The following is a 23,367-nucleotide window of genomic DNA, read 5'->3' on the forward strand; positions in this document are numbered from 1 at the left end:
TCAGAGAGGAAAGAGGTCGTGAAACCCAGGTTGTCACAGAGATGGTTGAGCAGGGTGATATTGTTGACCGCGTCAAAGGCAGAAGAGATATCAAGTAAGATGAGGACAGAGGGAATGTGAGAGTCAAGGTTGGAGAGCAGGTCTTCACAAATGTTCAGGAGAGCGGTTTCCGTGCTTTTGGCAGCTCTGAAGCCATATTGGTGGTCATGGAGAGAGCCCACTGAGTCAGAATGAAGGTTAAGCTGAGAGATGGGCAGCTTTTCCAGGAGTTTATCCAAAAAGGGAGTAATGGAAATTGGGCAATAGTTAGCCGGACAAGAAGGATCAGCTGTGGCTTTCTTGAGGAGAGGATGCACAAGGGAGTGCTTCAGAGGGGAGGGGAAGGATCCTTAGGAAAAGGAGAGGTTGCATAAATCAGCAAGGGCAGGAGCGAGGGTATCAATATGGTCCTTGATGGTTTTAGAGAATCAGGGATAAACTTGTTTTGATGAGGCTTTCATAGATCAGACTTTTCTAGTGACCTCATCAGGGGAGAAAAGGGGAAAGGATGAGAATGAGGGTGGGGGGCTAGCTGAAGGTGGGTTAGCAGGCGTAGACGGACGGGGAGAGGAGGGAGAGAGGAGGAGAGAGTAGACAGGATGTCCTGGGTTTTAGAGCTAAAGTGAGAGACAAGGGCATTACAAAGAGCCTGGGAGGCAAGAGGAGAGGTTGAGACTGCAACAGGGTTGGCCAGCTCATTGCAGATTTGAAAGAGTTCAGCCGAGTTGTTAGATGCCGCAGAGATGCAGGCTTGAATGTGGACTCTCTTCTTGGTATGGACAGAGAGTCGGTATTGCCTTTGGAGCAGGCGACAGGCCAGTTTGTCAGAGGATGAACAAGAAGCCCTCCATTTCCTCCCAGCCACCCTACATTTACGTTTAAGTGTAGCTAGGCCGGAGTCATACCAAGAATTGCAATTGGCTTTGGGCTTAAAACGGATCCTCATGACAGGGGCAAGAGCATCAAGAGTATCAGAAATAGAGGAGTAGAGCAGGGATAGGGCTGTGCCAGGGTGTGAGTCAGCCAGAGGTGGAGGGGGTGGAGACAAGGAGGCAGCAAAAGCCTCAACTGACACACCCTTCATGGGCCGGATGTCCGAGAAGGTAGGTGGCAATCTTGAGGTAGGCTTGGCTTGGGGGGAAGAGAGGGAGAGATGAGAGGAGAGGAGATAGTGATCGCTCCAGGAGAGAGGAGTGATCAGAAGAATAGAGAGGGGGAGGCCAGAGGAGATCAAGGCATCAAGTGTGTGACCTTCAGAGTGAGTCTGACCAGAGGGGAGCATAGAGAGAGAGAGGGAATCGCAGAGGTCGTGAAAGAGCACAGATGAGGAACAGGGAGAATCAAGATGGATGTTGAGGTCACCAAGAAGGATGAGTTGAGTGGTTGAGGCCAGGAGGGAGGAGGAGAGGTCTGCCCACTCAGAGAGAAAAGAGGTGATTTCACCAGGGGGCTGGTAGAGATTGGCAACCATAAGAGAGTGGCTAGGAGAGAGAGAGAGCCTGCAGACAAGGCATTCGGAAGAGGAGTAAGTCTGAGTGGGGATTATAGAGGCAGGAATCCACTCAGGAAGGATCAGGGCTACACCCCCTCCGGGACAGGTGGATATGGGCGCAGAGAGGATCTTATAACCCTCAGGGAGGAGAGTGTCAAAGCTTGTGACAGAGCTGGCCGTGAACCATGTCTCAGTAAGACCGAGGACATCAAGGTAAAGTTCTTCTAAGAGGTGGCAGATGTCAGAGGAGTGTTTGACAGCAGAGCAAAAGTTTAGGGTGGCAAGATGAGGAAGGTTGCCAGCCTTAAAGACCTTCCGGGGAGGGGTGCAAATCAGATGTACGGCCTGTCGAGGTGTGGTGGGAGCCCGAGAAAGGGCAGAGGAGGAGGGAAGAGAGGGTAACGTAGCCAAGGGGGAGAGGGGCGGATAGCTGAAGATGAAAGGAAGTTGATGAGGCGAGTGAATCGCCTATCGAAGAGAAGGAGATTGGCCTGAGAGCCTTGGACCATAACAGTGCCATTTAGGTAGACATTAATGACTCTAGAGGAGTCAAAGGAATCCATGAGGACTTCCCAGCAGATGCCACCATTAATGGGAGAGGAGGAGACATGACAGAGCACAGAGATTATATGAGGGGTCCATAGATCTGACAAAGGAACAACAAAGAGAATATCAGTGAGGGTAAGTCTGTAAGAGGTGCTGGAGAAGGTATCAGTGATGGGGAGACCTGGGTTGGAGGCCAAGATATCCTTTTTAAAAAACTTCTTCCCAGACTTAGTGAGAAGGGAGGGATAGCTGATAGAGAAGCAGTTGGAGTAGATAGGAGCAACAGATAGCGCTATGGGTGAGTGCAGAGAGGGGGCAATGGGAGAAGTATGCAAGTACAGCGGTATGGGACAGTCACTGGGCTAGAAGGTAATAATGAATGGACAAAGTTAAATGAAAAAACACACCTAAGTTTGACTTTCAAAGTTAAATGGAAAACACACCCAAATTTGACTTTCAAAGTTAAATGAAAAACACACCCCAATTTCACTTTCAAAGTTAATTGAAAAAACACACCCAAATTTGACTTTCAACGCTAAATGAAAAACACACCCAAATTTGACTTTCAAAGTTAAATGAAAAACACACCCAAATATGACTTGCAAAGCTAAATGAAAAACACACCCAATTTTGACTTTCAAACCTAAATGAAAAACACACCCAAATTTGAATTTCAAAACTAAATGCTAAGGCACTGTGAGTAAAGAGATGAGTTATGAATCAGAGGTTAGAGGTAAGTGCTGGAAAGAGTGAGTGCATTAAAGAGCATAACAGGGAGATCAGTTTGCGCAAGCAGGGAAGGGAGTAAAGGTCCCAAGAAGGGAAAGAAAAGGCAAACAGAAGGAGGGACTAACCCATAATGAGGGAAGTAAGAGAGTCTTCGTAGTCCAGTTTCATAGCTGAGTGAGGTAGCAACCTCAGGGAGGGTCAGGTTGTTGAAGTCGCTTCATGTAGCGTCCAGACAGCAGACAGGGGCCTTAGAAGTGGGCCTTTGAAAACAGGCCGGCTGCCGCCTCCGGGTCCCACAGATTGGTAGTAAGAGAAGAGGTAGCCAATGAACAGGGGGCCAGGCCAGGCTGCACAGGCTGCTGTAACATCACCCAGCCATCTTGGAATAGGATTCAGGCTTCTGTAATGGTGGGCAAATTCTTGCAGATTCTGCTAATCAAGAGCACCTACAGCTAAACGCTGTGCGAAAAACATGTGTTTCTAACCATGTGATTTTAAGAACATGTTGCTGCGTATTAGTACGCTCGAGAAAAATGTTAACTTTTTTTTTCTTTTACAAAAACAATGCCAATGTGCTGTTCATTCAGAGCTTGGGGGGGCCTGTGACAAACAATGAGGGCCACAAGGCTTACCTAGTGGGAGAGATATCCCAGCAGGCCGTGGAGATGTTTTATCATGGCAGGTCCGAGATTAGGAGCGCGCAGAGAGTGTGGATTCTATGACAAGACAGGAGGCTCATATTATGAATTACAATCTTTACTCTGAAACCACAGCAGCAAAGAAAAAACTTTTACAAACAAAAAAGTTGTAAAGCACAGAACCAAATAGAGTTCAATGTCACTGTAGGGGAGCTCCCCAATCCATCATGGAGGACAGGTCATGGCCTGCAGGAGACCAATGAGCTGGGACCCTTCCTTATATAAGACCATTACTCTAATTCCAATTCCTCTTTCTTTGCTGCTGAAATCCACAGCTAAGTCAACTCCTCCTAGTTCTTTCCTTAAGGTGGAATTATGGAGTTTAGAGTGCTATTTATTTATGTTATTTATGTTATATTATTACACTGTACTGTGGAAATGGTCATGTATTTTTCATGTTCCGTTGGTAACTGGCTGAGTGCCGTGTTCGCGTGTGAACGCTGACCTGCAGGTCACATTCATACATTGTAACGCTCGGATTCGAGCCTTCTGCTTCTGCAGTGTTTGTTTGTATTTCTTCAGCCCTGAGCGGCGTTCTTCCCATGTTCACGCCCTGCCTCATAAATCAGGCGGCGACGAAGTGTGAAATTCTTTCCCTCCAGGCAGTTTGTTATCTTTAGCAGCTGCTCCAGTCCCCGGAGCCAGCGCACGTTTCCCACAGGTGGTTTGGGAGCACGTGAAATTCTTTGCACTTGGGGGAAGTTTTGTTTTTCTACAAGTTTGTTCTATAAGCGACTGTAGGAACCAGCGCGCATTTTCCACGACTGTAAAGGTTGCAGCTTCTTGTGGTTATCACTTCACGCGCGTGTGTGTTTTATGTTTACGCGCTGCGCGCGCATTGTCATTAGATGCATACAGGCTAGGCCTGTCCTGTGGATCCGGCTGGGTGGGGGCAGTTTGCTAGACCCTTGTTTGATGGGAGTAACTTCCATGAGCATTCCTGCAAAGAGCAGCTGTGTCCTCTCTTTAGAGTTGAATGCTTGCATTTCTACATTTCTTAATTTATATAGATGTTTCGGCACACAAGAGACATAGCTCAAGGAGAGGGTTGCAGGATTACCAGGCCGAGGGGCCTCGGTTCGCTGCCCGCCTTTGGCAGTATTCCCAGGTGGATGTGGTTGTGTAGATTTTATGTATCTGTATTTACATGAATGTATATATGTATTTATATCTATATTTTGAAATTTGATATTTTATTTTGTGTTATATTGATATTTCTGCTGTTTATTTACTTATTATTAAGTGGGTGCCATAACCTGTTCGGTTTCAGGTTCTGCCAGACTTCTATTGCGAGGTTAACCCCTTGTGTACTTCTGGTTACTACACCCTTCCCGGGTGAGCAGTTTAAGATACACTTGCTCAGTGTATTCCTCCCTTAAGCTTGACAGTTTCTTTTGTTTAGGCAGTGGTCGTAATCTTCCTTGGGAAGGTGCAGTCACCTGTTCGGTAGCAGGTTTGCCTGTGTTTCTGCGAGGAGACCCCTCATATACTGCTGGTTCCACACCCTGCTTGGGTGAGCAGTTGGAGGTACACTTGCTCAGTGTTTCCTCCCTTAAAGTCGGCAACTTTAGTAAATACCTTAACCGGTGTGTGCCATAACCTGTTGGTTTCAGGGTCTGCCTGAGTTCTAATGAGAGGTTACCCCTCGTGTACTGCTGAGTATCACGCCATACTCGGGCAAGCAGTTGGTGGTGCACTTTCTCAGTGTCTTCCTCCCTTCAGGTCTGCAGCTTTGTTTAGGTGCTGCATAAGGCAGATGTCGTTGTTTTTTCCTGTAAACATGCCGTAACCTGCTCGGTTTCAGGCTTTGCCTGGATTCTATTGCGAGGTACCCCCTCGTGTACTGCTGGTTGCCACGCCCTGCTGGGGTGTGCAGTTGAGGTGCACTTACTCAGTGTACTCTTTTGCTAAACATTATGTTTAAGTGTTGCCTGGAACACATTTGCGTTTTCAGAATTGTCAGTAGCCCGTATGGCTCAGTAAGTATCACCTTCTATAAGGGCCGGAAGTTCGGACCCTTGTGAGGGCGTAACCCCTCTTCTTTGGATACTTTATATGTTATTTATTTTATTTTATATATTTTATATTATCTATTAATTACATACTTTAAAGAAAAGAGTGTGTGGAGGTTGTTGTAAAGAAACCCATTTGGGGGGTTGTACCTTCCTCTCTAGCCACTGGTGTTGACCTTCGTCTTTTAGTTAAATTCTGTCGCCCTTTACCATAGTTAGTTTCAGGACAACTCAGTCCTTTCATTAGGTTTTGCTTTCCCCAATATCAATTGCTCCACACAATACCTGTGCTGATTACGCTGCAGTATTTTTTCCCAACATGAGGAAGAAAAGATGATGCGTTATGCCTCTATTGAGGTCTGCAGAGCTTGAGGCTCTCTTTAGTGGGGATGGGGTTTCCCTTGCTATTTATCCCTTTGGACATTCATTAGTCTATTGGACTATTGGTGGAGTCAGGGTCCTCGAGGGTAACTGTTCAGTTTGTTGCATGGAGTTGAGCAACCATGTTCTACTTGGAGGAAGTGTTTGGGAAACACTTGATGATATCAGATAAACGAGTTGCCAAATAATATCTTTATGACGCTTGCCCATGGTTTTCCTCCCAAAACTTGGCCTGTGGTTCAATTAACAGTCTAACAGTGTGTTGCACTTTCTCCTCTGCTCGAGGAGTTCAAGCAGGCTTCTGTACCCTCAAAAGCGTTGCTTAACCTCTTCGTTGTATATATAGACATATATATTTTTTACAGTGCACTGAATAGAGTGCTGGTTTTTCACATCCGTGCTGACCTTACTGATACAGGTTCCTAATTTTGGAAGAGTCTAAATCAGTCTTTTATCCTGATGAGATCGATAAGTGAACACCTCACGCCACACACCGTTCAAGTGATATGCACCACTCGTATACCTGAGGGTTCGTAGTATTGTATAAGTACTGTTTTGCTATGGACAATGTGCTTAATTTTTTCATTCCCCTGATTCCCTTAGTGGCCAGTCAGCCTCACAAGAATACAGAGACTCAGGCCTCAGGGTTGAAGGGACAGTGGTCCCAGATTTCTTTCACAACCTGCATTTACGAGGCATTGATAATTTTCCCTGAGTTCTTTTCCCCCTCATTCCCATGCTCGTCATCCCTGGTGGAGATTGTTTCATGATATACACCTCTTGGAGTATCTCCCGATGGTTTGCTGGTTTTTTCCTTGTACAAGAGTTCGGACTCGGGGCCAGTGCAGACTCGCACTGAGCATTTCCCTCCTGTCAGTTACTTTCCTTTGTGCTAATTCCTGGTATTTCAATAGGTTAAGCGGAGCCTATCCTCGGTCAGGGGATTGATTAGAGGTGCTAGAGTATATTTATTTCTCTTAAGGGTGTAAAAGTGGGGTTTAATGTGGTCCTCAGGGTAGCCTTCTTCTGGGGTGGAAGGTTTTTTTTTTTTCCTTGGTTAAGTGGGGGAGGGTTCTCCTCATTTGTGAAGGCTCAATATCCCTTGGGATAGAGGGGTCTGGGAGTGATACTAATCTCCCTTCCAAGTTATTATGACCCTCTATCACGGTGCGTTCCAACATCTCTACATTAACTATCAGAAGGTGTCTGCCACTACGATTCCCAGAGGGCTGGGATATTCTATTTCGTTAATGACTTGATTCTCCTAGTCACCTGCATGGCGGGTGGACCTTTGGGTTTTCACAAGAGTTTGTTTTTTCAATAGGGTGCCAGCCTGGGGTGCTGTGAGCTTCAAGGCTCTCCAAATTGACTGAAATAGAGGTTCAACCTCTTCTGGTGTGCAACTTCAGTTTAACTATTTAGTGATCACTTCTTTGCAGTTTAGAGTCTTGTTAAGACTTTGGAATTTTGGTGTCCTCCTTCAGTTAGTTTATGATCCTCTAGGGGATTTATCACCAGGGAGGAGGGAACAAGGTTCAAGCACCGGGCATATCTACAAGGGGGTTCAGATATCACTATAATGGTTGCGATTGGATGTAAGATACATTTTTCTCCTTGACAAGTTTGGCCTCTTAAGGATCAGGTTTTTTAAATATCTGCCTCTTGTCATGGTAGCAGAGTTCTTCTTCAAGTGTTCAGGAGGTCTGAAGGTCTTTTTTTCCTTGGTTAAGTGGGGGAGGGTTCTCCTCATTTGTGAAGGCTCAATATCCCTTGGGATAGAGGGGTCTGGGAGTGATACTAATCTCCCTTCCAAGTTATTTTGACCCTCTATCACGGTGCGTTCCAACATCTCTACATTAACTATCAGAAGGTGTCTGCCACTACGATTCCCAGAGGGCTGGGATATTCTATTTCGTTAATGACTTGATTCTCCTAGTCACCTGCATGGCGGGTGGACCTTTGGGTTTTCACAAGAGTTTGTTTTTTCAATAGGGTGCCAGCCTTTGGTGCTGTGAGCTTCAAGGCTCTCCAAATTGACTGAAATAGAGGTTCAACCTCTTCTGGTGTGCAACTTCAGTTTAACTATTTAGTGATCACTTCTTTGCAGTTTAGAGTCTTGTTAAGACTTTGGAATTTTGGTGTCCTCCTTCGGTTAGTTTATGATCCTCTAGGGGATTTATCACCAGGGAGGAGGGAACAAGGTTCAAGCACCGGGCATATCTACAAGGGGGTTCAGATATCACTATAATGGTTGCGATTGGATGTAAGATACATTTTTCTCCTTGACAAGTTTGGCCTCTTAAGGATAAGGTTTTTTAAATATCTGCCTCTTGTCATGGTAGCAGAGTTCTTCTTCAAGTGTTCAGGAGGTCTGAAGGTCTCTGTGTTGGCGGTTTGACAGGTTTAGTTTCTCAGGTAGGGCCCTCTCTTGCATTCTGCTTCTGTGTCCAGTCGACATCCCTCCTTAGTATACACATATGTCTGAAGACAATTGTGGGTTAGGTCTGTTGCTTTTAAGCTCCGCTCAGGATGAGTCGTCCTGTTCCAAATTTATAAAATGACTTTTTCTCCCATTTTATCTCTTTGAAGATTGTCTTTTCCTCTGGGTTCCCCAGTGTAGTTATGTGACATTCCTGTTTCTAATGCGCTATCTTCCTTTTATGCATGGGATGAAACCTACAAGACTTTCACCCCCATGGGGTAGCATTCTTTATTTCCAGGAGAGCTAGGTGCTTATTTTTCTTTGCTTTCTGGGGTCCCAAAGATGGTATGAATTAAGTGTTTTAAACGTTTCATTGGACAACAGAGGCGTTTATTTCAGATGAGTTTTGTCCTAACGTATTAGTATAGGAAAACTTGGTTCAAGGATTTTTCCCCTCTGTAACCAGTTGGTTTGGGCGGCCTGTAAGGAACGCTGGAATTGGCACAATTTCCTATTTTCTTGCAATAGATTTGCGATGCCTTATAAGACAGTTTTTCGGGCAACTTAGTCTTGGGCAATTCTCTTGCGGTCAGCTGATTGATTTAATGAATGCATTTTAAAGCAATAAAAATGTTTTTTCCTTTCCTATTATTTTATTATATTGTTTTATTATATTAGCCCTATTGTATGGATCATGTTGTACTAATGAGATGCAAGGCTTTGAACTTGCATAATATGAGCCTCCTGTCTTGTCATAGAATGGCTAATGCCCCACACTAACGTGAGATGGGGGTTTAGATTCTATTAAAGACAAGGAGGCGATTATTATAACACCCAACCGCCCTGGGTATGATATGATATGACAATTGTGACACGCACGTACACAGGTGGTTCAAGAGAGAACATTTTTTGGTTTGTTGTTTTTCCCAACCACCCACCCTTCTTGCTTGTTGTTCTTACAGCCACGAGTTGAGGTTCTGATCAGGAGTGTGGCTCACAGTTACAAGTTATGGAGTGCGTGGTACGAGAGCTTCGCTGGATTTGCCTTCATTGTTTATCATCTGATCTGTGCAGTGGACGTTGGTTCAAGACAGCTACAGAAAGAGGAATTGGGATTAGAGTAATGGACTTATATAAGGAAGGGTCCCAGCTCATTGGTCTCCTGCAGGGCATGATCTGTCCTCCATGATGGATTGGGGAGCTCCCCTACAGTGACATTGAACTCTATTTGGTTCTGTGCTTTACAACTTTTTTGTTTGTAAAAGTTTTTTCTTTGCTGCTGTGGTTTCAGAGTAAAGACTGTAATGCATAATAATCGCCTCCTTGTCTTTAATAGAATCTAAACCCCCATCTCACGTTAGTGTGGGGGATTAGCCATTCTGCCTGAAGAACAGCCGGTATTGATTTCAAGGTTCACGGCGAGAGTGCGTGGTTTCAGCTTTGCAGAACAGCTGAAACATGTGTTCCAGGTGCACGCCAAGAGTGCGAGTTTTCAGTTTTGCAGAACAGCTGAAAAATGTGTTCCGGGTGCATGCCGAGAGCGTGTGGTTTCAGTTTTGCAGAACAGCTGAAAAATGGGTTTCAGGTGCATGCCGAGAGCGACTGGTTTCAACTTAGCAGAATCGGCTGGAAAAAAAAAAGATTTCAAGGTGCACGCTGAGAGCGCGTGGACAGAAGGATGCATGCAAGAGAGAGATGAATCCCACCGATAGGCCACAGTCTATACTAACGGCATACTCTCCCCCACATTATTGCTGGGGTAAGGCACTAGGCAAGGATGCCCGCTATCACCTTTATTATTTGCTTTAATCATAGAACCGTTAGCGGACCTTATGCGTGCCTGCTTCAAGCACAAGGGCCTTCAGATGAAGGGCCAGTCTGAACTTATAACGCTTCATGCAGATGACATCATGCTATATGTAATGGACCCTGAGCATCATTTGCAGAGAATACTGACAGCGGTATGCGAGTTCGGTAGACACTCAGGCCTGCACTTAAACAGTAGTAAGTCTGAAATGTTCCCACTGGACGTAAAATACCCAAGAACCAAGGAATACCTTTGGCTTACGCTGGTCACCCCTGAATATTCGATGTGTAGGCATTGAAATAGCACGCTCCCCTACCCTGATTAAATTCCTTAACTATGACAATCTGTTGACAAAAATTGCTGTAAAACTAGAAAGGTGGAAACACGTCCCTATATCACTAGCAGGGCGGCTTGCACTAGTGGAAATGTCTATTCTACCTAAATTCCTATATCGATTCTGCAATATACCATTGTGACCAGGCAGATCATTTTTTTATGACATTGCTAGGTTGTGCTCCTCCTTCGTTTGGAACGGACAAGTCTGCGTGCAATGGTAACGACTCACACAACCGTATGAGGCCGGGGGTCTCTCGGCCCCCGACATTGAATTACATTATTTGACAGCACATTTTGCAATGTACTGGGTGGAACAGGATCCAGGACCACTGCACCCAAGACTGGAGAGGCATAGCGCACTACCTGGCCCGATGGTGTATCTGATCGCAGGCATTGGGTATCAAAAAACACACCCACTTGACCCAGAGGGGGCAGCACTATATAATAAAGCCATGCCTCTAATTGGACCTGACTGCCTTGAAACCCATGCGGGATAAGCTGCTGGCAACTCACTGGAGGGAGGCTGGGATCAGGACACTGGGTGACATGTTTCAAGAAGGCACTTTTATTGCATGGCACGATCGAGGTGCATATAGGAGACACGCCACTTCAACGGTTTCATTACAATCAGATTCACTCAGTGATGGCTAAGGTGTGGCCGGCATTCCCTTTAGAACCCGTGTCTGACCCATGCCTTAATTACATACTGTGACAGAATGGGGGGAAGAAATCGATATCATGGTTATACAAAGCCGCACAAACATCTCAAACACTGCAGACTGTTGATGTTAGGTGTAAACGGGAAAGATATCATGGCACTACTTTCACAGATATACATTGGACACAGATATGCAGATTGATGAAACAAGTATCTATGAACTACAGGTATAGATTAATACAATTCAGAATACTCAACAGAACACATTATACTCCTGCTGGTTTCAAGAAACTGTTCCCCACCTCAGAGGGAAAATGCCTGGGATGTGGGAACGAGGATGCAGATGTACTTCATATGTTGTGGGATTGCTCAGCTCTAACATTATATTGAGAAAATGTGTGTCAAACGCTGAATGATATAATTGGTCAACAGCTAGGGTGGTCATCCTCAGTATGCATACTGGGTTATACTGGAAATTTAAACCCGACCAGATGTAAGTTTGTTAACATGCGATGGACATGAAGAGGTGCCTACACTGGAAAACTGGATGTTTTGACATGATATGGTCTAATGACATTGAAAACGTTTATATAAGTCTCCAAGAATCCTCTTGCCGGCACAGCGATATATGGGAGAACTTTCGACTGTTTCTTACCTGCAAGAGTGCTGGCGACAGCAGTGAGTTAAAGTTCGAATACATACAGAGCTGCAGTGTGAAATATCAAACCCATGTAATAAATATGATTACTATTGTTGTTGAAATGTATTGTAATCATGCGCAATAATTAAATGTTTCAAAAAAACTCAATAGTTTAGTAAACCATGAGGGTTTTTCTTCATAGGAAAAATTGCAAACTAAATCGCTTTGAGTGACACCCAATCTCAGCTGATTAAATGATTTGCCCAGACTCACGCATTTCGCTAAAATGGTGAAATCAGTATTTGGACCTGCGCTGTGATTTAAGCACTTGACTATATATCTTCCCAGTGATAGGTCACAGAATTCATTTTTCTATCAATGCCTTGAAAAGTACACAAATCACATAAGAAACCAACCTGACATTATATACATTGTTATAGAAATAGGTCAAGCAAAAAGACATACATTGCTTTATATTCGCCTCCCTGAATGCACAATTGCAGTAGCAGCCTGCAAAGGAATGTGGACCTAAATACAATATCAATTGGTTTTATAAACAGGTAATCACAGTGAAAGGGAATTCAATATAAGGTAATCTTCTTGAGCCATTATTTTACATAGCATGCAGCGTTATACTCCCCTTCCATTTATTATCACCCACCAATTGCACCTTCTGAGGGACAACAGCCCTTTGCCAGGCACACCTGTGTCTGGATCATCAACCTCTAATTGGTTTATTGAAATGAGGTTGACAAAAAGCTGAACCTGGGGATCCTGGGGGAGCAGTGGGAAAGGCGCTGTGCTTCCCTGCGCTTTTAACTATCACATGAAAAGTGTGAGCTGGGAAGACTTTGGACAGCTTATCCTGTGTCAGAAGAGAAAAGGCAGGCCTTATTCCTGTCCCGAGCTGGCTGTGTGTGAGACACGGGACACTGCCAGTGAAATTGGGACAGTCCCGCAAAAAGCAGGATGGTTGGTCACCCTACAGACACACCCAGCCCTGTTCCCCGACCTTGGGTTTCATTTGGGCTTCTTTAGCTGCCAACTTGGTATAAGGTGAACACAGAGAACTCGCACAAAGGGGATTTTCACCAACCATGTAGATCGTTTTGGCCCATTTCAATACAACCTTATCTAAGTGGCTGCATTTTAATTGTTTCCCTGTTCATTTATCTATTGCAGCTGTGACTGCGTATAGGTAGGCACCTAGGGAAAGCACCTGCTCACCTCGCATCACAAATATGCTCCCCTTTTAGTCCTTCCCCTCCTGCTTCCTTTTTCTCCCATACAACATTCTTTTTACACCCCTCTATTTTCCTTACCATCAATCTCCTCTCTACTATCCTACTCTTTCCTGCTGTCTGAACACCACGTCATCCCCTGTTCTTGCCTCATTCCCTTAATCCTCCTGCCTTTTTCTTTCTCAATTTCTGCCAAAAGTTCTTTGTTATAAAGATCCTGCTCTCTTCCTCATTTTGCTGCTATTCGCATACTCACCTGCCTTCCTTCACTCAATTTTCCCCTCCCTCGTTTACCCGCGTCACACCAGTTGGCTTTACATTGCTGCCCCTCCAGTCACCATTTCTTACTCACTTGCCTCCCTTCTCTCCCTTTCTCCTGCCACCCCTCACTCTTCACTTCTCCCTGACTCTTTAGAACTCTATTATTCCCCATTCTCCTTGCACTCCTCAACCTCCTGCTCTCTATTTCCCCTCCCTTTAATCCACTCTACCCTGCATTTCCCCCACTCTTGTGCCTCATTAACTATTGCCCCATTCTCCTGCCCTCGTTCATTCTCTGTACCCATTCCCCCTTTTACCCTCACCTGGCTCTGTTCAATCACCTTACCTCCTGCCTTGCCTCATACGCAATCTGTCCCTCACACTTCTGCCCTCCTTCATTCTCCACTCTCCCATCAGTGTTCATGTTACCTGCTTCTTCTCTGCTTTTCGCCCTCACTAGCCTGGCCTTATTCCCTCTCAATATCCATTCACTGCCCTGCAGCAGGGCTCTGTGGAGCTGGAGGAGATATGTAGGTGGTGGGTTAGCGTTAAGGGGTCTTACAAGTGCTATAAGCAGCACCCACAAACAAAGGTAACCCTGGTATGTTTTGAGATTAAAAGGTTAACTCCTTTAAGTCTGTGATGTGCAATGACATTTCCAGTGTGTGGGGTAAGATCTCTGGGGACAAAATGGTTCTGCATGAAGCTGGAACTACCCCGTAATATCACCTCTTGTAATGTCCCTTCCCATTGCCCATGTTCTTGCCCATTACCTTGAACCATATAATTTCCAACATTAGCTGCAGGCGTGATCATTCAATATTACCACCATTGACAGAGGAAACTGGTGATGAGGCACAGCTGTCTCGAGCTAGAGTCAGACCCCCACACACAGAAAACTGTAAAAAACACAACTTCAAAAAAATAAGCAATTGTCCCTAAAGTTCATCATTGTGCAACTCCACCCACTCTAGGCTCTGCCTCCATGAACTGCCCACCTGGGGCCCCCTCTCATTGTTGCCCACAGGGTCCTTTGCCTGAAATCTGCCACTGCTTTTCTCACTCATGGTTTATTCTCCTGCCAGGATATCACTTTACCTCCTTTTCGTACTTCTGGTTTACTCTCCTGCCAGTATATAACTTTACTTCTTTTTGTCTTCTTCTGTGGAGTGTGAATTCCTGACTCACTGTCTCCTCGTTCACTAACCTCACATGGCTTTTCCTTTCTCCATTCACTCTTTCTTTTATCCATGTGACAATGTTTTTCCAATATTGGGTTACTGACCCTCTTGACATAGTTTGTTTCTGTTTTAATTCCTCTTTTCAAGTGTTGGGTCTCCGACCCTCTCTCAACACTATTCACAATTGCATAACATTTTCCTCTCAATCATTGGGTCTCCGACCTACCTTTAACACTGTTCGCATATGTATAAAATCTTTGTCTCAAGCATTGGGTCTCTAACCCACCTTTAACACTGTCCACATATGTATTAAACCTTTCTTTGAAATACCGGGTCACCACCCGTTTCTTAACAATGTGCTCATCCTTGTCAGTTTCCTTAATATGTTCAATTGGGCTCTCCCACATTATCACTGCGATGCAGCATTGGCCTTCCTGCCCCCCGGTAACCCATCCAATCTCCCTGGGCTTACAGGGCGACTTTGGCACATCTTGTGTCTTCTGCTTCTCTCCCGGTCCGCTTACTAGGCGTGTGTCCCATCAATGTTTGTTACAATGTATTCAGACAGGAGTATGTTTTCTGGTTGTTGTTATGTTCATTCACAGTGATGCTTTTTAAATCATTCAATGTGCTGCCTAAACTGTACTTAGCTCAAACGTTCTTACATTAGAGATCACTGTATTACGGTCTACCCTAGCCTACCCCCCCTGGCTGTCTGTGATGTCTGGTGTGCCCCCACCTCCCCTGGCTGCCTATGCAGCTGTGCCACTGTCTGACTTTCGCATCTGTGTATTATGCCTCCCTACTACATGCGGTAGGCACCATGCATTTTCCTATTGCTGGACTTAGCAACTGTAACCGTTTGTGAGGATGTATCCACCCTCTCTCAGGAGGGCCGACTTTCCCCTTACAGGTACACGGACCTTTCAATTTATAACCTCGTGCGATGCCGCCGCAGCCGCCTTTACAACTTAAAGGCTGGCTCTCCCATCACAAATATTCTTGTGATGTAACTTAGAAAGTATTCTGTAACTAAGAAAGTATTCTTGTGATGTAACTAAGGAAGTATTCTTGTGATGGAACTAAGAAACTATTCTTGTCACAGTGCAACGATGGCCGAGGGCTGCTGTGCGCTTTATAAATTAAAAAATAAATAAAAAATAAAATCAGCCGGTCAGCTACTGCGTTGCTTTTCTTTGCCCCAGGTGTCTCCAGCTGCCCACAGTCATCAAGCCGTGAGCTTCTTTCGGCTCGGTCTCCCTGCACACCCTTCATGTCAGCCTCTGTGCTGCTTCTTAGAATCTTTGTCTCTGGTGTCCTGACCGGCATCAGAACAAGTAGCAAACAGCTTCTGCCTCTCTCTTGGCTTGCTCAGCTCTTTTCCTTCCATGTTCCAACCAGCTCTGGGTGGCTCGAGACTCTCGCTGGATTCAGGTGCATCTCTTTTGAATCTCCCGGCAATCATTAATCTTCTCCAAACACTAGAACCTGGCGTTAGCTTCTAGTGATCTTCCTTACTCCATAACACTTCCTCGTCTCAGTACGGTTGAGTAGAGATAAATGCAAATAAGGTTGGTAATTGGTTATAATTGGAAATTCTATGTTTGAATTACAATATACTATACAAGAATGTTGAAAAGGCAAATGGGTGTCAGTGAATACAGGTGAAGGGTTATTCTGATATAATGTTTTTATTCTGTCCCACTGGAGTTTATTCTCCCCTACATGGTCCTCCCACAGATAGTCACCCCTAGGGTCAGAGTCAGGTAGCTTCTGCCTTTCCCTGGCCATGTAAGGGAAGCTTTCCTCCAGAGAATCAGTGACGATATTGCTAGATTCGTCACACCACCCATTGACCGCCCCGGTCCGTGCTAGTCCCACACAACCTGCCCCACCATGCTCAAAACACATCCTCCTGGGATCTGTTTGAGATAGCTCTATCAAGCAGTAACATCCAATGTTGTTCTGTGAAGGGCATACCAGTGTTATTTCAAAGCAGTGTTCTGAGAGTAAATGGCTTAACTGCAGCTGTAAATTGGCCACCGCTGTAATAATAATGAATCTATGTGCTTGCACTGAAGCACTCCTCCCAGAATATCCCACCCATTGAATCCAAAACCATCAAACCATGCCGACCGAACTTCTTTACCCTGTGTCTTCTTCCTACCCCCACCTGATGTCTACCATCTACTGCTTTTGTGATGTTTCCCTTCAGCCACCTCGGGGTGTCATCGTCCCACCATCTCCTGATGTCTCCCTCCAATCACCTCATGATGCCACCCTCCTACCAACTCCTAGGATCTCTCTCATACCAACTCCTGATATCTTCCTCCTACCACCCCATGAGGTCTCTTCTCCCCCTCTTAACGCCAGTCTCTTCTACTATATCCTTAGTTTCTCCAAACTCCATTCACAGACGACTTTCTGAACTGCCAGCTCACACCAAACTCCTACCGTAATGTCCTCCTAACACCCACACCTCCCCTTCCTGGTATGCCTGCAAGGAATTCGACCATCCGCACGGTTGGTGTGTGCACCCTTTGGTTTTAAATTTTTTTAAATGATATTGAATGATGGTAAATCAACCTCCGGAATATGTGTGGGGCTAATCCGTGCACATTTTCCCATACTCACCGCACGATATACACATAGATCCATGTACTCTGGGTGGACACAGCCTACAGGCGCAGTCCCCCATTGTTATATTTAATTGGGTCATGACAGCCAGGAGTATACCATGTCATCTCAGATGGGTGAGGGCCAAACCTTCCCCCTGCCATGGTCAGGCTAATTAACTAACAAAGGCCCCATGGATCCGCCCTGTCATTTTGTTAAGCCCTACAGCTGGTGGCAGCATCTACATACTAATCAGAGTTTAATTAAAACAGGCCCACATGGGGCCTGGCTGCAGAGGCTAACAAAGGAGACGGGAAACCCCAACACCCTTTCATATGCACTGTGTCAACCTGATGCCAGCTCCCGCCCTCAGTATCGATTGACAGTGAAATGTCATGTCTGGGACTATGTGTTAACAGTAGTCATCCCAGCATGGAGAACCCGTTCAGAAGGTACGAGTATGTGAATTGACAGCGCCAGAAAGTCTCATCTTGCCACACCTTCAAGGGAGACCTGCCGCTTTATTCAGGAACCACAAAGAGCTCCATTAACCAGAGGGACCATTTGATCCACAACAAACAGAAAGATGTGTGGGACTTAGTATTACATGTTTTCACGCCTTTACCTTTTTGTTGCACAGCACTCTTGTTATGACCTCACACATACAGGAGATTGTTGGTAGGGACCTCAGGATTGGTTCATTAAGGTAGACTTAGCCTACAGCAATCACTGTGGCCCACTTGGAACAGTGCCAAAACTCTTCCAGCTCAGGAAGGAACTCAAGACCATACTCTTTAGTCAATAACTAGGTTGCACCTAGGCTGCTTGCTTTACATCCCACCCCCATTGCCGCAACATCTCAACAATATGTGCAAAGCTCCTTTGCTTCCTAGCAAGGGCAGTTATATAAAACCAAATACAAATGCAAATTCAATGCACACAAGTAAAAGGAAGGGTGTTGTGAAAAGTCCCATCATAATACATTTTCTATACATAATATAAGGCTTTTGAACAAGTGCCAGATGAATAATGTACTCTTCTGCAGAGCAGCAAGAAAAGAGGAAGTTTGAGGGTGAGAGATAGAGTGATACTGTTAGGATCTCTGTGATTGATGGAGGCAACATAGATGCATTATGGGAGATAAAGTTCGATTTTGCAAAAATATAAAACTAACAACACGAGGAAAAGAGACTGCATAATACTCGCCTCCACGCTTTCCTATAAAATGCATTGATGTATACACAGGTATTTTTTATTAGCGCATATATATCAATCTCAGATGACATAGGCACCTTTTATGCCCGGTTACCTTTCAGAATGTTTATGAATGAGGGCTTCATTATTAAAGTATGTAAATCTAACGACATTGCGCACAAGTCCAGGCAGTATGGAAGCCAGCATAGCGCTTAGTGTGCGAGGATAAGGTCAACTTCCGCATCTGAGAAGCAGAAGCTGCGGGGATTAAACACGTTGTCAGAACATGTTCCTTTCATGTGTGTAGTCAAGCACCGCAGTCAGGGCCATTTAATGAGGATTTCAAGCGCGGGGCAGTTAGGTTTCAACTGCAGGGTCGCGAGCCATCCTTCCCCAGTCCTAAGCTGAGTCGTGATGCCCTGCTCGGCTGCGTGTGCAAGAAAGTGTTAAGAATTTCATTTAACACCACCGCCACTTCCTCAATCATTGAGGCATGCGTCCCCTGATCATTGGGATGTGCTGCTTAATTTAGCAATTTCTACAAATGTTATGTGCGTAGAATCGAGATGCGCTTTACCATGTCATAGATCAAATGTGACAAACTCTAACACAATTTTGTTTACTGGAGGAAATGGTTTTGCCTGTAAGAATGCCACTGAGTATTACATAAACAAGAGAACGTTTCTGTAGTACGTCAGAGAAGGCAAACCATGCTTGTTGCTGAAATTAATTCATAAATCAGGAACTCTTTTATTAAAAATAGAAAAAAGTCAGGCACTGGTCAGTTTGTTGCTCAACGATTGCTCATCTGAATGGCCAGGGAATCATCCAGAAACGATATTTTCTTTTCTTTATATATAATACTTAAACCAAGCGTTATTCCGATCCGGGCAAGGGTGCTCAGCCAATTGGGTGGTTGGTAATGCAGGCTGAACTGCCAGTGTTTATCCGCATTACACCAGTAACCCACGCCCTTTCCCGGTATACCGCCATGTTTTTATCAGCACACCTGACCCCAGTCCCTATCCGAACCCATCCCTAATCTCCTGATCCCCCAGCTCATCACAAACCCCCCTGCCCCTCTTACTTACCAGCGGACCCGGGTCTCATCCTCCAGCAGCCACACCAGGCCTGCAATAGAATTAGAAAAAGGACTTGTTCCCTTTTCTTTTTACCATGGCCATGGTTATCTTTTTTTTTTTTTTAAGGGAGATCTGGCTTGTGTAATATTTCCGGACCCCTTCTCCTGGCCAAAAAAACATTGACACAATTTGCAAGGTGCGAATATGTGTCACCCCTCCTTATCCAGGGGTGTACTGGGTAAGTAAAAGCCTAGAGTCCTCACCAGGGCCTTTGCTTTCCACCTCCCTGCAAAGGTTCAGGCTGGCGGACCGTTACCGGCCCTGTCTGCTCCTCGAAGCTAAGGTGATTGCTATAATGTAGGACCCAAACAATAAGTTATGCATCTTCAAACTGCCATTTTGGCCACTCCACCCCCCCCTCCCACCTCTTTCGCATTTGGCCCCACATGCTGACTCCCTACTGGTGGTCTACTTTGCAGCTGACTAGAATTTCCAACCAATACAACTGACCTGGACTCAACGGTAGTTATTTCAGAGATTTCAGAGATTGCCTTGGCCCTGCCAAACTTCGAACCTTCAAACTTCAATGTTAACATTGCACTCAGATTGTCTGTGATCAAGAGCTTCTTGAAATAAACTTGTCCATGATGGGGCTAGAATGGATATGAAAGAACTCTTAACACAATGGTCAAAGGTGTGGCCACACCATCGATAAAAGCCTCTTCATGGTAGGCAAAGCGCTGGTCGTGGTAATCAAAAACGATGACGCTAACTTTGTAATTCAGGACAATTTCAAAATATCTGCTTAGACAAGGCACAGAATTTCCACAATTGAGGGCACCTGTAAAGTCCCTTCCTTCAACAATCAGGGATGTTCCTCACTCTATTCTGAATTCCAGGGAGTGCGGTGGGAGAGAACATTTCCGAGATCCATCAAGTAAATGGTAGTGACCTAGGATCATAGCCTCAGTTTGGGATGTGTTTCACTGACGTCCATTCAGAGCCATTCAGGACCCGATATCCTTTGAGCAGTCTAAGAACATTTCAAAATCTTCCTAAGATTGGCCTGGGTCTCATCAGTATATGAATGATACGTAAGGATGTATTTAATAAAAGTTATTTAGCAGAGGACAAATATAAACATTGAGTAGAAGGGAAGAAGGTGGGGATCCCTGTGGTACTCCACAATTGATATCGACAGGGGTAGAGAGGAAAGGTCCCAATTCACCCTCTGAACACACTTTTTGAAAAAAGACTGTAACCAGATGGCAGGCGCTTGAGCTATCCGTCCTGCAGACGTCAGATGGGACATACAAATATCACAATTAACAGCATCCAATGCAGCTGAGTGGTCAACAGCATCCAATGCAGCTGAGTGGTCAAGCTTCACCAGAAGAGAGAGGACGAAAGAGACGCCTCTAGTTTGCATTCAATAGGATACCATCCAAAACAGAAATAAAGATTTTATTACAGGCCTACGCTGTAACCCAGAATGAAAAATGTCTAGTATTCCTTGATTTTTCAAAGATTTTTGACACTCGTAACAAATGTGTGATAAGTCTAGAGTTTCTTGTAATGGAAGGATTCAAGGATATTTTTAAGCAACAGGATAATCAATTAAGACGAATATGATGAATGGAAAGAGGGTTGAAGTAAAACCAAGCAGTGCCAGTAGCAAGTCTTCTATACTGAGTGTTCTTATGTTAGTACAATTGCTCTAAATATCTCTATGGATAGCTTCAGTCTTAGAACTTAAGAAACTATTGAGGGTCTTGCATATCTGGAGAACAGGAATTGTGCTGCCTTGGGAGCAACTAATTTGAATGTGATGTTGAAGGTGTTGTCAACCTATTTGTTTTCATCGCAATGTGTTCATACAAGGTTGGATAAGAGGCATCTATCGGATCCTTGCTCTGGCTGATGTCTCTATTGAAACTCTTGTCTCTAATCCTGATAAAGCCAAGTGGAAAATATATCAAACGGACTGAATTGAGACAAGAAACATGTGCATGAAATATAAATATTTTGCTAGCAATCCATTTGGAGACAAAAAAAAAAATCACATTTTGGAACCTTATCTTTGTAAATCACCATCTCCAAGGATTCGCTCATCTATTCAAGAGATTTGCTAGCCACACTAAAGGTATTCTCTATGGACCAGAACTTCTGCCGCTATTGTAAAGATCAATTGTGTAAAGAGATTTTGGAGCATCTGATCTCGATTTGTCCTGCTCTCATCTTGTTGCGATTGAAGTACTTTGAAAAACACTGCTCCTACCTTGGTCATATACGAAGAGAGAAGGTGGGCAGTTATTTTATGTACTTCATCCACTGCTATTCATATTGCAACGGTCACATTTTTTAAATCCACTAATGCTGCATTCTTGAAATTCGTTAGACAACTTTGACAGATAAATTGGGTCAATTATGCCTTAATCTACGAATTTAGGAACAGTTCTACCCACCACTTCTTGAATAATAAACAGTTATGAATAGCGATATGTACAGATAAGCTGACACAGTCGGAACGAGTAATAATATATAACTATCTTTCATGATGCCATGGATTTGTGTTTCCAAGGTGATCACATTTTAATCTCTTTATTTGTCATGTATGCAATTGAAATTGCTTGATTTGAATATGTGAAATTTTATGTTATATTTGTTTTTTGTTTTTGTTTTGATAGATTTATTTTAGTTTGAATCTGATTATTATTATGAATGTATAATATTATCCTATGTGAAAAATATTGAAAAGTTGATTAATTTCAGCAGAATCAATAAAAAAAAAAGAATGTACCCTATATGCTTGTAATGTTTATACGTCTTCATTTGAAGGTCTGTGTTTCAGCATAGGCAGTTAGAATGATTTAGCCTGGGTGGTGCAAGTCAATGGGCTCATCAATATCTCCTGCTTTACTTACTACTCTAAGCTCCTATCCTTCACTGTAGCCTGAACTGTTCTACCTGAAGACTTAAATAAAGGAATCTAAACTCCCTCCTTGCTGCCTCAACAAGTGGACTTTTTATCATCCTCCTTGCGGTGGGACCTTCTGTCTAGCGGGCATGTTGCTTTCCCATGCTAGCCTTGAGGGCTCCACATTTTGAGGGCTGCTACAACCTGAATGATTATAGAAGGGTGGAGTAGGGGCAGTGACGGCTTACTAGAATGTAACTGGAAGGCTTACATCTCCTTCTTACTTGACTTTTGTATATGCAGTACATGCTAGCCAATGTTCCCACGGTTCTAAGTGGAAGCGTGGTGATATCACTACCAGTGATGTAACTTCCCTATATCTGGGCACCCCCTGGGAAATTCACATGTGAACTCCCCTGGAATCAAGTGTGTTCTAGCTTTACTCATAGATCGGCTGTCATAGCGGCAGTAACGGAGAGTGCAGTGTCAGAGTGGGGCGGAGAAACATGCATCCCTTTGGAGTACAGCATGCAGTGAGTGGAGCAGAAACATGTGTGCTCTAAGAAATTGTGGTAGCCGAATGCAGAGCTGCCTGCATGTCAGGGAGGTCACTTGAACACGCGCACACGGCTTTACAGATAAAGGAGAGGCTTGAGGAGTGGTGGAAATGAAGGATGCCATAGGGGTCCCTTGTGAGGCCCATATGTGGAGGTCTGCATGATGGCTGTGATGGTGGACGGGGGGCACCTAGGCTACAATTGCAGGGTTGGGGGTATGAACCCTTCAAATGAGGGAGAGGGGCTCACTTGAGAGACTGCGGGGGAGGGGAAGGCTTACTGTGTGGGGAATCTAGCTTCTTTACATATTCTAATGAGACAATTCTGGTGCAGCTTCAATATTACAAGCTGTTAACTCTCTCCTTCATGTCTGAAACTACACACTTAAGAACTGTTGTGAGAATAAGCTATCTCCTGTCCCCATATAGGACTGCTGTGAGAATTAGCTGTCTCCTGTCCACCCTACCCTTCCAATCACTTCCCTGACATGCAAGTACCAACTCCCGTCATGATTTAAATTGTCTAGAAATGTATGCATACGAATGCAACTGCTAACAA

General features: G+C 44.6%; 1 long non-coding RNA gene across 1 annotated transcript in view; it reads left to right on the forward strand.

Annotated features, from left to right (window-relative positions):
* Positions 1–9,634, forward strand: part of LOC138473172 (uncharacterized) — a 147,030-nt gene extending 137,396 nt beyond the window's left edge. Inside the window, exon 4 of the long non-coding RNA XR_011268730.1 lies at positions 9,282–9,634. This is a non-coding gene — a long non-coding RNA (uncharacterized lncRNA). The remainder of the gene's footprint in view (positions 1–9,281) is intronic.
* The last annotated feature ends 13,733 nt before the right edge of the window (positions 9,635–23,367 follow it).

Source organism: Ambystoma mexicanum, chromosome 8, assembly GCF_040938575.1.
Source record: "Ambystoma mexicanum isolate Mex_15411 chromosome 8, UKY_AmexF1_1, whole genome shotgun sequence".
In the NCBI taxonomy this organism is placed as follows: Eukaryota; Metazoa; Chordata; class Amphibia; order Caudata; family Ambystomatidae; genus Ambystoma; species Ambystoma mexicanum.